Source organism: Macaca fascicularis, chromosome 12, assembly GCF_037993035.2.
Source record: "Macaca fascicularis isolate 582-1 chromosome 12, T2T-MFA8v1.1".
In the NCBI taxonomy this organism is placed as follows: domain Eukaryota; kingdom Metazoa; phylum Chordata; class Mammalia; order Primates; family Cercopithecidae; genus Macaca; species Macaca fascicularis.
This window is the reverse complement of record NC_088386.1, coordinates 120,160,177-120,175,680: the sequence shown is the minus strand read 5'-3', so window position 1 is coordinate 120,175,680 and position 15,504 is coordinate 120,160,177. Positions and strand designations below refer to the sequence as shown.

Genomic DNA, 15,504 nt, shown 5'->3' with positions numbered 1-15,504 from the left:
TGTCTAGATTTGAAGTAATTGGTGATGAAATTGGTCAAAGAATATTTAGGATGATATCACATCCGGAAAATCTCTTGCAAAAGAAAGTACTTTTAGAGGAAACACAAAAAGGAATTTTAAAAATACTATTTGGATAATACGCACTATGGGATTTTTTTTTTTTTTTTTTTAGCTAACAGGAAATGCATCTGAAAGTCTTTCCCCTAACTGTCTGGGAAGGCCTGTGGGATGAATGAATGAGTCCTGCTGTTCTTCGGAATTACCTTACCACAGATGCTGGCACCATCACCCCAGCAGCACCCCAGGATATCTGCCTAGATGAGTGGTTGTCACTTTTCTTCCCCAAGTCTGCCCTGGACCGAAGCTCTTCCTCAAATTTGTAAACTATGGAGTCACAGCATCACTGGTACTTATCATTCCTGCTGGCTTTTGCCCCTGAGGGTGGGTCTCTGTCTTTAGTTTAACAAAGATCATTCCAGAGCAAGACTAGGAAGAAAAAGTGAGGCCTTCATGTGGCATGAAAGAGGCTTCCTTTCTCTGTCTTTCAGGAAACAAACACACAAAGAACAAAACCAATTCAATAACTTCTAAAATTTTCAAATTACAAAGATTTGAAAGAGGTTATCCAAGATGGTTGTGTTGCAGGACTTTTCCTTAGTTCCGCTAAAGATGGGGTCCTTGTCTCATGACCACAAAGTTTAGGCTCGCAGATGGTTTGAAGGGCGAGTAAAGCAGAGTTTTATTGGGTCAAAAGGGAAAAAAGGGGGAACAGGGATTTTCCCCAAGGCCAGAGTTCCTGATAGAGTGCTCATTGTCTCGAAGTTTGGATCCCAGGTTCCACACAGGAAGAGGAGGCGTCAGGCTCCTCCCCACTGCAAATGGCGCGAACATCTGTGACTCCACCCCAGTGCGCATTCCCAGTGCACAGGCCGCCTGGAGTTTTTCCAGGGATTCCCCTCCCACCTGGCTGTCTCAGTAGTTGTCTGTTACAGTGGAATAATTGCAGTCAGAAAAAGGAAAAATGGATAACAAGAGATTAAGGTCGAATTGGTGTCTTCGGATCTAACTAGTGGTGGGAATTGAGGCAAGCCAGTTGTCCTCTCTGAGCCTCTGCTTCCTCACCTGTAAAATCAGGGACTAGTAGTGCCTATCCCACAATATTATGGTGGAGATTAAATGACAGAATGTGCCCATCACAGGGCCTCATATATGAAATGTTACATCCAATTAACATAGTTCTGTGTCCCTTCCTTTTAGATTCTGAAATTTACTTTGCATGACTATTACTAAAATGATGGAAGTCCTTTTTCTCCTTTCCCCAACATTCATCTTGAGTTGTAGATAAAGAGAAGTAAACATCTGACTAAGGTAATGACATCTAGTTTAAAATGAAGGGATACACTTCTTTAGTATGTTCTCTTTTAACTGTGAGATGTGATCTCCCGAAAAAACTACATTTTATGAGCTATAAATCTGACTCATAATTACTGAAGTTTCTTAAACTAGCTTCCAAAATATGATGTATTTTCCTGCTATATATCTAAGCATCACTGACTTACATAATCTTTTTCCTCCACATTTTTGACAATCTTTTCTTTCTCCACATGATTGAAATCTTTGCCCTAGCAGATGCCAAATTGTCACAACTCTAATAAATTTCTCACAAATCTATCTCACTTCTATCCAGGATTCGGCTCAATCTAACAGAGCAAATTCGTCAGCAGTCTTCAAGGCAGTCATTATTAGAGAAGATCTGCACACCCCCTCCTCCTCCCAACCAGTGTGCATAAGTTGCTAAAATGCGTATCCAAAGAGGGCTTAAAATCTTCCCACAGCAATACTCTGTCCGGAGTTCCAATGAGATTCCTTGGCCTTCATAAGTAACCAATACGGAAAAAGATAAAATGAACATAGAATTTTGCTCCTAAAATAGATGGCTCAGAGTGCCTACTTTTTGACTGAGAAAACAACCTCAATTCTCTACCCATCCCTGAATCTGTGCCCTTTGCAGTGTGATTTTGCTGCTTCTTCCATCAAGAGTATAGTCTGTTTTCCTGTTCCTTCAATCTGGGTTGGCCTTTTGATTTACTTTAGTCAATAGAATGTGGCCTTGCCTCGGAACCAGGCCTTATGAGGGCTTATAACACCTCTGCTCTCTATTCTCTCCATCATGAGAACAAGCCTGGCCTAGCTGGCTGGAGGATGAGAGACCATGTGGAGCAAAGCCAGTCATCTCAGCCAAGACCCTTCCACATGAACTAAAAGCGAGTGCACGACTCATAAGTGCAGACTTATGAGTCCCTCCTAGCCAAAAGAAGAAGAACTGCTTATTTAAGCCTAGCCAAGATCGGCAGAACTGTCCAGCCAAGTCCAGAGTCATGAGCTTAAAAAAAAAAAAGTTTATTGTTTTATACCACAGAGGTTTTGTGGTTGCTTGTTATGCATCCTAATTGTACACAGACAACTGATAATATTAACTAACAAAGAAATGGTGGGAGCTCCTGGGATATTCAGGGAGATTTGTAGAGCTACTACCTTGGGATGAGAAAGGAGGAATTCTGTCTTTGTCTGCACTAGAACCTAGACCTTCATGTACTCATAGAATGCCTGGAGCAAGACCCATGGCCAAGGCTTAATGAGGTTATGAGTTAGACTTTATCTGAAGGGTCTTACTCCCTTCTATTTGAAGACACATAAGCCTGTGAGGTCAAGAGTCTCCAGCTGAGGCACAGATAAGCAGGGAGCTGAGAAGATGATGCCAGAGGTCAGGCAAAGTTCTGTTGTGGGACTTTTCCTTAGTTCAGTTAAAGACGGGGTTCTTGTCACAGAGCTACGAAAATTTAGGCTTGCAGACAATTTGAAGGGTGAGTAAGGCAGAGTGTTATTGGGTAAAAAGGGAAACAGGGACCTTCTGCAAAGCCAGAGTCCCTGCTGGTGTGATTCCCACCTCGTAGTCTGAATCTCAGTTTGCACACTGGAAGAGGAGGGGCCAGGCCCTGTGGCTCCATCCCACTGTTCGTTCCTGCCAGTGCGTAGGCCTGTTGGAGTTTTACCAGGGAGCCCTTCCGACCTTTCTGCCTTGGTTCCATGATAAACATGATGCCCCTTGTTGGAGCATGAACTTTCTTGAAGGACTTGAGAGACAAAAGTAACATAGGCTTTTTATCAAAATAATAATAAAAAAAACTGTTATAGAACTGAATGTAGAGTTAAAATATATTTTTATGATAAAGTACAATCACCCATTTCTCTTTTCTTATTATGGACTAAATTTTGTGTCCCCTTCCCCACATTCACATGTGGAAGCCCTCATGGCCAATGTGATGGTATTTGGAGGTGGGGCTTTGGGGAGGCGCCTAGGTTTAGACAAAGTCATGCGGGGGAAGCCCATTTGATGGGATTAGTGTCCTTATAAGAAGAGGAAGAGGCAGGGTGCCGTGGCTCACGCCTGTAATCCCAGTACTTTGGGAGGCTGAGGCGGGTGGATCACTTGACTAGACTGGCCAAGATGGTGAAACCCCGTCTCTACTAAAAATACAAAAATTAGCCAGGCATGGTGGTGTGTGCTTGTAATCCCAGCCACTTGGGAGGCTGAGGCAGGAGAATCACTTGAACTTGGGAGGTGGAGGTTGCAGTGAGCCAAGATCACGCCACTGCACTTCAACCTGGGCAATAGAACAAGACTCTGTCTAAAATAAAATAAAATAAAATAAAATAAAATAAAATAAGGAAGAGAACGAGTCTGGAGCTTTCTATCTCTCCAGCATGGGAGGAACCAGCAAGAAGTCAGCTAACTGCCACCTGGAAGAGGTCCCTTACCAGGACCTGACTGGGCACCTTGAAATTCAACTTCCAGCTCCTTAACAGTGATAAATAAATGTCTGCACCAACCCAGGTGATGGTATTTTGCTATGGCAGTCCAAGCTGACTGAGGCATTCTTCTCTCAGCCAGCATTTGCTCTCCTCTGCCATCAGATTAATATTATTTGAACAGTTTTAAAATCACTGGTCTGGATAGTGGTTTCCAAATTTTTCTTTTGTGCTTACTACTCTCCCATTATCAAAAGGCTTATTACACCCTTTGCCATGTCATAAAACCACTTCAAACCCTTTTAACATTCTATGGTTGATGATTATCAAACTTTACAGATCAGGGGGTCTTTAGAATTAAATTTTGAATGACGTGTTATACACGCTTTCCTAATCTTTCTGTATTCCTTATGGACTAGTTGACTCCCCATGAGAAAAGAGCAGGTGACTACTCATCCACTGAGAAAATAGATATTTCACATTTGAGACTGGAGGGATGCCAGGCCCAGGTGAGTATCTGACCCTGTGTTCCATTCATTTGTTTCTCATCCTGACCACTAGTAGAGAGCCCTATTATTCTGTTGTTCCGGGAATCCGATTTGGATTTTCAGTCCCTCAGCTGTTGGGGACTCCAACTGTCCTTATAAGTGTATCCTCACTTGTTACGAGTTGAATTGTGTCACTTCAAAATGCAAGTATTGAAGCCCTAGCCTCCAGTGCCTCCGAATGTGACTCCTGTGTATTTGGAATGGGTCTTTAAAGAGGTTATTGAGTTAAGATGAGCCCATTAGGGTAGGCCCTAATCTGATATGGCTGGTGTCCCTATAAGAAGAGGCAATTTGGACACCAAGGACTACCAGGGATGCGTGCACAAAGAGGAAGGACCACATGAGGAAAGAGAGAGACGTCTGCAAGCCAGGGAGACCAGCCTTAGAAGAAACCAGACCTTCCCATACCTTGATCTTGGACTTCAGTCTCCAGAACTGAGAAAATAAATGTTTGGTGTTTAAATCACCCCATCTGTGAGATTTCATTATGGTGGCATGAGCCTACTAATACGTTACACTAGGAAACCGGCTTTAGTTCTTCAGCTGTCTATAACTTTGGCTTTCTTAAATGCTAAGAAACAGAAAATTGCCTCTTACATTTCTCGTTAAAAACTACTGCTTGGCTCTCCATCTTTGACCTGTAGTCTCAAGAATGAGCCTTCATTGTCTGCAACGGTTTGTGATACCTTATTTATTAATGCATGTTGCTATTGTGTAGAGGATCATCTTGTTCTCATAGCTACTACTGATCAGGGAGAGTCACGGTCTGACTAAGTATACACAAGTACACTTAGCAGGTTAGCCCTGGGTGCTTAGGAAACAATGACTAGTGGCCCAATTTCTCTCTCTCTCTTTCTCTTTCTCTTTCTCTCTCTCTCTCTCTGAGTGTGTGTGTGTGTGTGTGTGTCTGTGGGTGTGTGTGTCCTCACAAAGTTCCAGCAGCATTGCCTTGGGGATAGGAGAACAATCTCAATACTCTGAGATGCTAGCATGTCATGAAGGGAGGACAGAGCCACTAGTCAGAAGCCTAGATAGAGGCTGTGCAATGAGGAAGTAAGCAGGGGCTTGTTAAAGATATAGATGAAACTGGGTTCACACCTGTATTTCCAGCACTTTGGGGAAATGGGCGGATCACTCAAGTTCAGAAATTTGAGACCAACCTGGCCAACATGGTGAAACTCCATCTTTACCAAAAATACAAAAAGTAGCCAGCTGTGGTGGCACACACCTGTAGTCCCAGCTACTTGGGAGGCTGAGGCTGGAGAATCGCATGAACCTGGGATGTGGAGGTTGCAGTTAGCCGAGATCGCACCACTGCACTCCAGCCTGCGCAACAGAAAGAGACTCCATCTAAAAAAAAAGAAAAAAGAGAGAGAGATAGATGGGGAAAAAGTCATTGGCCAAAGTTGCAGCCTTACCTTCACTGGAAATCCATGAGCTGGAAGAGTTTACTTGGAGAGTGGGAGGAAAAGGGATTGGAAAGACAAGAGAATAACGAACCACGCAAGGATTACTCTCAGGTTGGTCAGTGACTGCAGCATTTTATTTTAGGGGTCCTGGCCTCACAATAAATTGTTTTTAGTATAAGTATGCCCCATGACATATTTGGGACATGCTTATACTAAAATTATTTGTTGTTCATCTGAAATTCAGATTTAAACTGAGCATCCTAAGTTTTACATGGCAATCTTACCCAAGAGCCAGTTCTCCATATAGCCAGAGAAATCTTCATGAAATCATGCAACTTTGATGAGCCAAGCCTTTCATTCTCCCTCAAATTCAAGGTCCAAATATTTGCCATGGTCTACAAGGCTGGTCATGTTCATCTCCCTAACCTATCTCTTACCACTGTCTGCCGTTCCTATTACAGTCTTTGTTCAAAAGTCACCTATTGGATAAGGCCTTTCCTAGTGACCTTCTGTAAAATAGCCAGCCTCACCTGATAAGATCTATGCCTTTATTCATAGCACAAATGACTCATGAAATATGATGTGCCCATTTGTTACTGGATATCTTCCTTATCAGAATGTAAGCTCTGCAGGCTGAGTCTGTATTTCGCTTTTTTTGCTTCTGTATTCTCAGCATTTGGAGCTCTACCTGAGAGATGATACATACTTAACAAAGAGTTGTGGAAAGAATAATTGAACCAGGATATCATAATCAATATGCAGCAAAACTTAGCACATTGGTGCCAACTATCACTTAGTAAGCTGGAATCTGCCTATGATTTTTAAGTGAATCAATTAAAAATAATTCTAAAGATTATTAATGTTTCTAGCCTCCTTGGAGAATCAACAAAAACAAGAGTTAAGAAACTTTAGCTGGAAAAACAGAACTACTATTCAACCTGGCAATCCCATTAGTGGGGATATGCCCAAAGAAATATAAATTGTTCTATCATAAAGACACATGCATATGTATGCTCATTGTAGCACTATTCACATAGCAAAGATGTGGAATCAACCTAAATGCCCATCAATGACAGATTGAATTAAAAAAATGTGGTGTATACACACCATGGAATACTATGAAGCCATAAAAAAAAGAATGAGATCATGTCCTTTGCAGAAACATGGATGGAGCTGGAAGCCATTATCCTTAGCAAACTAACACATGAACAGAAAACGAAACACTACATGTTCTCACTTACAAGTGGGAGCTAAATGATGAGAACACATGGACACTAAGAGGGGAACAACACACACTGGGGCCTACCTGAGGGTAGAGGGTGGGAGGAGGGACAGGATCAGGGAAAATAATGGGTACTACACTTAGTACTTGGGTGATGAAATAATCTGTACAACAAACCCCCGTGACATGCAGTTTAAATGTATAACAAACCTACACATGTACTCATGAACTTAAAAGTTTAATAAAAAAAGAAACTAGCTGGAGAAATGAGTAAGAAAGACTGAACAGAGCATTACATTGTTGATGTTCAACCACTCTGTTGAATGCATATAAAATTTCTTATTTAAATGTGTTTGCATTTAAAAAAAACCCTTGCTTGTTTCTTCATTATGTTAATTTGTTCCAACTCTACATTTTATAATAGAGCTTTCTTACATTTCCATAAATAGGGATAAATATAAGAAATATTTCTTATATTTCCATATGGATAGCTCAAAGTGTACTTTTTTTTTCCTTCATCCAGCCCAATTTTTCTGAGCTTATGTGTCTTTTAATGCACTCCTTTCTTCTTCGTCTCCTGGGTGGGAAGGCATTTCATTTTAACTTTTATCAGTTAGAAGAAATTCACAAAAATAGCTGTAAGAGTCCAATGGAAAATGGAAACATAAGAAATATTAAAATCTATAATTCGCAAAGTAACCACAAGTCTCATCGTTAAATGAAAAGGGGAAATTCAAAGGTCCAGTCAAAGCAAAATTTAACAGTCTTTTGGGTAATACATTCCGAAGAGCCTGTGGAACCGAAATCAAGATGAACCTTCGAAATGCAGGAAGTCTGGTCCTATCCATTTTGCATTCTTGTCTTGGAGCAATCGACTGTAACCTTCAAAGTATAATGAATGAATTGTGTTGCATCACAGAGAGGGTGGGAGTGGAGGGAGGAGGGAAGATTTAGGGGAAATGTCAGACTTGAGTGGGAGCTAAAAGCCTGTGATTGCATTCATTTGCTTCATACAGCTGAGGACGGCAAGCAAATGGAGCTGGGATACACTGAAAGAGATGGAGAATTACATATTTTTTCTCAATTAAATGCTTCTTGTGTTTTCCTTCCTGGCCTTCAATGGTATTTATTTTTCCCTACCTGTATTAAAGCAGCATGACATTCTCCATGGGGGGAAAGTGCAGAGTTTCTTTTGGTTGTATGGAAATATTTACTGGCAGCAGACAAGAATATGTTTCTCCAAAGGGAAAGCTGCATTTGTTAAAGATTTGCTTGGATTCTGCCTTCCTTGCTGGGAATAGTTATTTACTCTTAATTAGCCCTAAATACAGTTGAGTGGAGGAAGGACCTTATTTTAAATGACTGACAGTGATTAAAAGGGCAGTTGATGGGCACGAATCAGAGATCATCATCAATAATAAAATCTGACGATAGGAACAACATGTATTTTATGTTCCCATAAACATAGATTTAGTGAAAGTAAGCCCACATAATAGTACTCATGGCAGAGGCTGAATTGCTCTGAATTTAATTTAGAACAACATAAAAGATCCAGTATCAGCTGCAGGGCACCAGCCTGGGTTTCAGCTTGGGGGAGGCATCTGTTATGAGAACTAAAAGCCATTTCTGCGTTTTGTACTGCATGCTTTCCATTTAGGAAGAACCTCATACATATCTGGGATTCTCTCAAGGTGAGCTCACCTTTCCAGAGTGTCAGCACAGTCAACTTTCTCAGCTACCCCATAGCTCTCTCTTGACCACCTTATCTGTCACACAGATACACACACTCACAACCTTGCGGCTAATTTAATCTCTTTTTATTATTTCCTGTCTGTCAACTTAATCTAAGTGAATTATCCTGGACATTTGTTACCCTTGGGCCACTATCCACTGTGGAGATCAAGAAAGGGAAAGATTTACTTCCAGTAGAGATGGGAGGGACACATTGATGACTCCCATCTCTCCACCCCTTCCTGACTTCCCTGGATCACACAGGGGTGGGGTGGTGGAGGAATACTAACTCTCATTGCTGCACTCACCTGGGCTTGCTTTCCACCACCTTGGGCCTAGGCCTGCATTGTAGTGTTTTACTTACATAACTTTTTGAAATCAACACACACACACCCCCATTGTCCCCAGGGCACATCCCCAGTGCACCTAGAGGTTTCACTGATCACATTTACCTGTCAGAATTGTTCCTACTCCGCCCATGACCTCTTGCCCCGGGATAAAGCGTGTAGGAAGTCCCTCTCCATTTCAGTTCCGAAGGGATGCCCACGTTTCCTGTCCCAGGATGAGTGACAGTTCTTTTAGTGGAAACAACCACCACCACCCCCGCCCCCACCCCCAGCTTTATTATGAATGCAAACCTTACCCTTGCAGTTTCTGGCAATCTTGATCTAGAGACAGCAAACGAATCTGCTATTATATAAATCCGCCATTATTTAAATTAGATCTCTAGTCAGGAAAGCTGATCTCATCCCTTACACTCTGCCTGCCTGGAAGAAGGCAGCAGTGTCCTGCATGCTTTTCCATGCTTTGCCAGCCAGAGCTCCCCCAAAAGCAGCTTTCCTGGGATACCTCCCGGGGCACAAAATTTCTGATCCCACCGGGCTGAGGGTTAGCATTTTGCTAAGCTGAATTTTCATACTCAAACAAGGTGGGAACGGAATGCAGCTCATTCGTTTTACTTTAGGAAGAATTAAAAGGTAAGATTTCTTTCTGAGACATTTTGCAAACACTGGCAATTTCCATCGATGACTCTCAGTGGTTTCAGTGGTTGACTTGCAGACCTTAGAGGAAAAACAAGGTGACCAGCTGGGTCACACAGCTGTATTCAAGTTAACCAGAAGAACCCAAAACGTTACAGCTCCGAAGTGGAAGTTTTTATCACAAGAATTGTTAGAGACCTGCTCTTTGCTATTTGCCGGAATAAATCCCTACCCCCAGGCAGCATGTGTGAAGGTTTAAGTCTCCCCCAGGCAGCATGTGTGAAGGTTTAAGTCAAACCTGCCACCCAGTGCAAAAATAACCCCAGGCCACACTTCCCCAAGAAAATACAGTGATGACAAATAAAATACAATTGCTATTTTGTAGAACAGCTTCCATAAGTCTCTCTTGGTTCTGGGGAAATGAGCAAGATGTTCTTTGTGAAGTTCATACTGATTAGACCAAATGCAGCCAAAGGAAATCTTACGTCTCTTCCATCTTTCTATGCCCAATCTCTGGTGGATAAGGCAGGGTTGCAAGTAACCTAAAATATACAATCACTATAATTTCAGGAAGTGAAATATCTGAAATGACCCCTTGGAGAAATTACAAATAGAAATATGTGACTTAATTAAATAAGAAGCCAATTCTGTGGAGGAAAGGATTGTTTGGCAGTCACTAATGGAAGAAATTTACAGCACTCACTACCTGGTCTCAGCTCACAGGGTGGTTGGCAGAGTGAGGCCCCAAGGGGCCACATGAGGCTGGTGTAGAGATAGGGTTGGCTGCTTGTTCTGGCAAAGTAAATTGGTCTAACTCTAGAGCTCTCCAAATTGTCAGACTTGAAATCCAAGATGTTCGGTTCCCTAATGTTCATGATAATGATGTAAAGGAACGTCGCTCTGTATTAGGAAAATCAGAGTGCTAAATGGCTAGGTCAAGGTATGTGACTTAGGGTATTACCCATTCTTTCTGATGGAAGAGCCCCCTGAAATCTGTTTTTTTGTTTGTTTGTTTATTTATTCAACAAATGTTACTCGTGAGCTTACTATCCTCCAGGCACTATTCTATGCATTGGAGCTAAGTCAATGAACTAAAGAAGAAAAGGCTCCTTTTGCCCCCAGGGAGCTTGTATTTTAGTCCAAAGAGACATATAGTACTGAAGTAGATGTCCAGCAGATTTTGTGTCAATCACTGTGATGGAGGATAAATAAAGCAGGACAAGGAATACAGAGTGATGGGGGCCCAGTGAACAGAGACATTAATAAAGCAAGGAAAACAGTTGTAGGGAAGAGGGTCTAGAAATGCCCATAAAAATGTCCACTATGTCTGTAGGATATCTCTCATTTCCATGCTGTTGCAACAAAGGGAGGAGCTTAGAAACTCCCTGATGATAACAATAAGAAAGTTATTGAGCCCTGAATATGTACCAAGCACTATGCTATGCCATGTATTTTGTCAATCAATCCATTTATTGACACCATAGTCAGAGAGGCCCAGAGAAGTTAGGTGATTTGCTGGAGGTCACACAGACAAGATGTAAGTGCTGGATTTGGGACTTGAACCTAGACTTTCCAATGAACTCCAAACTTGATAAGAAACAATAACAGTTTTCATTTATTGGGAAACTGCTACATCCAGGTATTGCATCTTGTGCTTTGCATATATTGAATAGATGTTGGGGTTCATAAGGGAAACCAATGTCACACATATGCCTACTACACTGGAGGTTTCTTTGTGGCTGATAACACACCCTCTCTACCTCTGGCATGCACCAAAGGTTAGAAAACAAGAGCACCCCTTCCATTAAAATACTCTTAGCCTTACTACACAGTCTGCTCAATGAACCATCAGTGTCCTTCTGATCTACCTCTCCGGCCTCATCCTTCACCAGCCTCTCCTTGGTCACACTGCTCCAGCAGCACTGGCCTCCTTGTGGTTCCTTGAATATGCCAAGCACACATCAGCCTCAGGGTCCTTGGACTTGTTATTCCCTTTGCCTGGAACACTTGTCTTGAGATACCCACATAACTGCTCCTTCACATCATCCAGTTCTCTGCTCAAACGTCATCTTGAAAGGATGCATTTCCTGACCAACAGATGGAAACCAGTGCACACCCTGTGCTTGTCCTGCCACTTTCCACCTCCCTTTCTCTGCTTTATTTTTCTGCACAGCTCTTATCACCTCTTGACACGTTTCACATTTGATTTTTGTTGTCTGCCCTTTCCTTGTTTGAAGCTCTGTTTTGTTTACCCGTTTCCCCAGCAACTAGAGAATAAGGCCTAGCATACAAAAGGCATTCAGTAAGCAATTTTTGATAAACTATTAAATCAAGGGAAATGTACCTAATTAACAAGATCTGTGTATCTTGAAAAACGTTGTCAGGTTAACAGAGAAAAAGATGTAATACTCTTTTACATTCACCATGCTTTTCTAGGCAAGGTGAATATTTTTTCACTAATAGTACATAATTCCATTGAGACAAACGTAATAGGGAGCCATTTCTCTGGGCTCCTATCATCAGAGAGGCATTGCAAGGTGGAAGCCAGTGGTGTTCAGAGACAAGGAGCTTTCACCCCAACACAGTCCTGGGTGTTTTATTTAGATGACATTGAGGGAAGGCTGATCAAAGGGTATGAAAAACTTTACATGTTCACAAACATGTTCCTGTTGCTTTCTACAAGTTAGGAGGCTACCTTAGTCATCCAGGAAAAAGATGTTGGTGTCTCAGGTTAAGGTGATGATGAAAAAATAAACAGAATGTATTTGAAGCATATTTTGTAGATAGAACCCAGGTTTACTGATGAATTGGAGGGAAGGAACAGAGGGAAATGGAAAATGCAAAGTCAATTTTCAGAATTTTGGCTTGATCATGGTAGTTTCTGAAATGTATAAGACTAGAGGATGATAGGGGAAATCTACAGTTACCTTTTTTACGTTTGATAAGTTTGAAAAACCTATCAGTTGTAAGTGGAGACATCAAAGCTTAGGGTAAATCTTTGAAACTGGAATAAATTTTGGACTCATTAGGACAAATATAATATTTAGGCCCTATAAATGGCTGCAGTCCCAAAATGGAGCTTTGATATGCAGCCTTCCAAAGCTAGGTCATAAAATGACTTAGCGTGAGTTGGTCTCAATCCTCTCTTTCTCTTTCTCTCTCTCTCTCTCTCTTTCTCTCTCTCTTTCTCAGGGCTCGTGCTTGAAACCCTGTCATCACATCTTGAGGAAGCCCAGGTGTATTAGTCTGTTCTCATGCTGCTGCAAAGAACTGCCCGAGGCTGGGTAATTTATAAAGGAAAGAGGTTTAGTTGACTCACAGTTCCACATGGCTGGGGAGGCCTCACAAAACTTACAATCAGGGTAATCTTCACATGGCAGCAGGGAAGAGAAGTGCCGAACAAAGGGGGAAAGCCCCCATAAAACCATCAGATCTTGTGAGAACTCACTCACTATCATAAGAAGAGCAGCATGAGGGGAACCGTCCCCATGATTCAGTTACCTCCCATCAGTTCCCTCCCACAAGTGAGGATTATGGAAACTACAATTCAAGATGAGATTTGGGTGGGGACACATGGAGAGGCTTTCTGTGGATATTCTGACGGACGTTTTGGCTTACATTGACTACTCCAGTTCCCAGTCTTTGAATCTTCCAGAGGAGGCCCCAGACATGGCAAGGAGATAGGACATCCTTCTGTCCTGTTTGAATTCCTGACGCACAGAATTAGTGGGCATAAGAAATGGTAGTTTTACGCCACTGAATTTTAGTTTAATTTTTTACACACATAGTTGCTGGCACTTCTGTTTTGGGGCATGTTCCTTCATTTTCTTGAGCTAACATGTAAAAAATCTGACTACAGTGAAGCTGCCATACTGGACATTTCACATGGAGACCACACAGAGCTATAGAAAGATGCTGGAAGAGCCTCTGCTGTCGGAGTCCGATGTGTTTTGACCTTCTCAGACCCTACTGCCAGACATGGGAATGGGTGAGCCTTCAGATGATTCTTGTCTACAGCCTCAAGCCACCCAGATGGTTCTACTGAATCCTGTCCAATGAGAGGATTTGTGAGCTGTTACTGTTTTAAGCCACAAAGTTAACGTGCTTTGATATGCAGCATTAGATAATTGCAACAGTGAACTTATCAAGGAAATGTAGCAATTAGCATGAGCTGCAGTAGGGGAAGAGTGAGTGAGAGGTGGGCAAATGAAAACAATGTGTAGTCATCTCTTTCAAGAGATTGAATTGGAAATGGAAATCAATAACTGTGGTGGCAGTACGAGAAAGATGAGGACATAATTTTTTTCTAACATGAGAGATACTGAAGCACGTTTGCAGGATGTTGCAAATAATTCTGCAGAGAAGTAGATATTGATTTACAAGAGCAAAAAGAATAGATCAAACGAACAAAGTCTTCAAGAAGCTTTAAGACTTCTTGAGAAGCAGTAGTCATGAGATTGACCTCCCCTTACACTAGGTGAGAAGGAAAGGAAGATGGGTGTGTGTGGAGGTTTGTAGATTTGTTGGTGATAAGGTGATGGTTTCCATCTGTGCTAGTCTGCTTGGGCTGCTGTAACAAAATACTATAGACTTTGTAGCAGAAATAAGAGATATTAATTTTCTCCCAGTGTGGAGACAGGAAGTCCAAACCAAGGTACCAGTGGCATTGATGTCTGGCAAGGGCTATCTCCTTGGGTTGTAGATGACTGCCTTCTTGCTTTGTCTTCACATGATAGAGTGAACACTCTGGGGTCTCTTCCTCTTCTTATAAGAGTACCAGCCCCATTGACTTAGGGCCCCACACTAGTGACCCCATGTAACCTTAACTACTTTCTAAGGGCCCCATCTCCAGCTATAGTCACCCTGGAGGTGGGGGTGAGGGTATTCAACATATCAATTTTGGAGGAATACAGTTCAGTCCAGCACCATTCAATAATTTCTACCTTCTTAATGAAGAATAGGGCAACATTGTTGCTGTTATTTAAGGGGGCTGGAGGGTTGATGTGAGGAGAGATGGGATGGTTGAAATTATTATCTTAAAATGTAGCAATGTGGCATAAATCCTGGACTATGTTGAGTGTGTTGAGTTCACAGTAGAGGTTGGCCAGCGCAGCCATCCAGTTGGCAGTGTTAAAAGAAGCAAAAACTGGGCAAAACCAGGTTCAGAGTCTTCCCTGGAAGGTACATCAGAGATGTACATTGGAGACAGGGGCATGTTATCTAAGGGTTTTTAGAAGATAGTAGTTGTAATAATGGACTGTGTAATAGATGCTAAGAAAGGAAGTCAAAATAATAAGAAAGTTATGGGGTCCTTGGATTGGTGGTCTTGATGAGGCTCAAAATACATTGCAGTGGAAGTTCTAGAAGGTCTAGAAAAATCTGACCTTCACAGTTTGATAAGATTTAGGCAAAATGGGTTGGAAGGATGGCAAGCGTTAGCTAAAGAGTGCTGGATACTGTGTAAGACAGCTACTAGGGATGACAAAGTCCAAGGACTGTTGCTAGTGAAGAAAACCTGAGTACTTAGAAATACACTCCTTGGGATCAATGACCAAAGATGACCCAAAAGTTCAGAAAGGAATAGAGACTCTTCAGTCTATTTTAAGAGCAGATTGTATTATCTTAGATATGAAACTTTTCCTATAAGAAAAATGGAACTGAAAAATCCTTTGAAAAGTTCCTCCTGAGAATTTTCATTTCCAAGTACTATAAAAAATTATTGCAGTGTCTCTTATATTAAGGTTAATACTGATGTTAAATGTGAAATGTATGAAAACCTGTTGGAAGTCTCGGAAATGGAACTA

The 15,504-nt window shown here is 41.8% G+C and overlaps 1 long non-coding RNA gene across 2 annotated transcripts in view; it reads right to left on the bottom strand.

Moving 5' to 3' along the window:
- LOC135966625 (uncharacterized) overlaps positions 1–9,448 on the bottom strand; it is a 36,172-nt gene extending 26,724 nt beyond the window's left edge. For both annotated transcript variants that reach the window (XR_010580108.2, XR_012421524.1), the window contains exons 1-3: positions 9,364–9,448; positions 9,173–9,272; positions 5,587–5,708 (exon numbers count right to left, since the gene is read on the bottom strand). This is a non-coding gene — a long non-coding RNA (uncharacterized lncRNA). The remainder of the gene's footprint in view (positions 1–5,586; positions 5,709–9,172; positions 9,273–9,363) is intronic.
- Between the last annotated feature and the right edge of the window lie 6,056 nt (positions 9,449–15,504).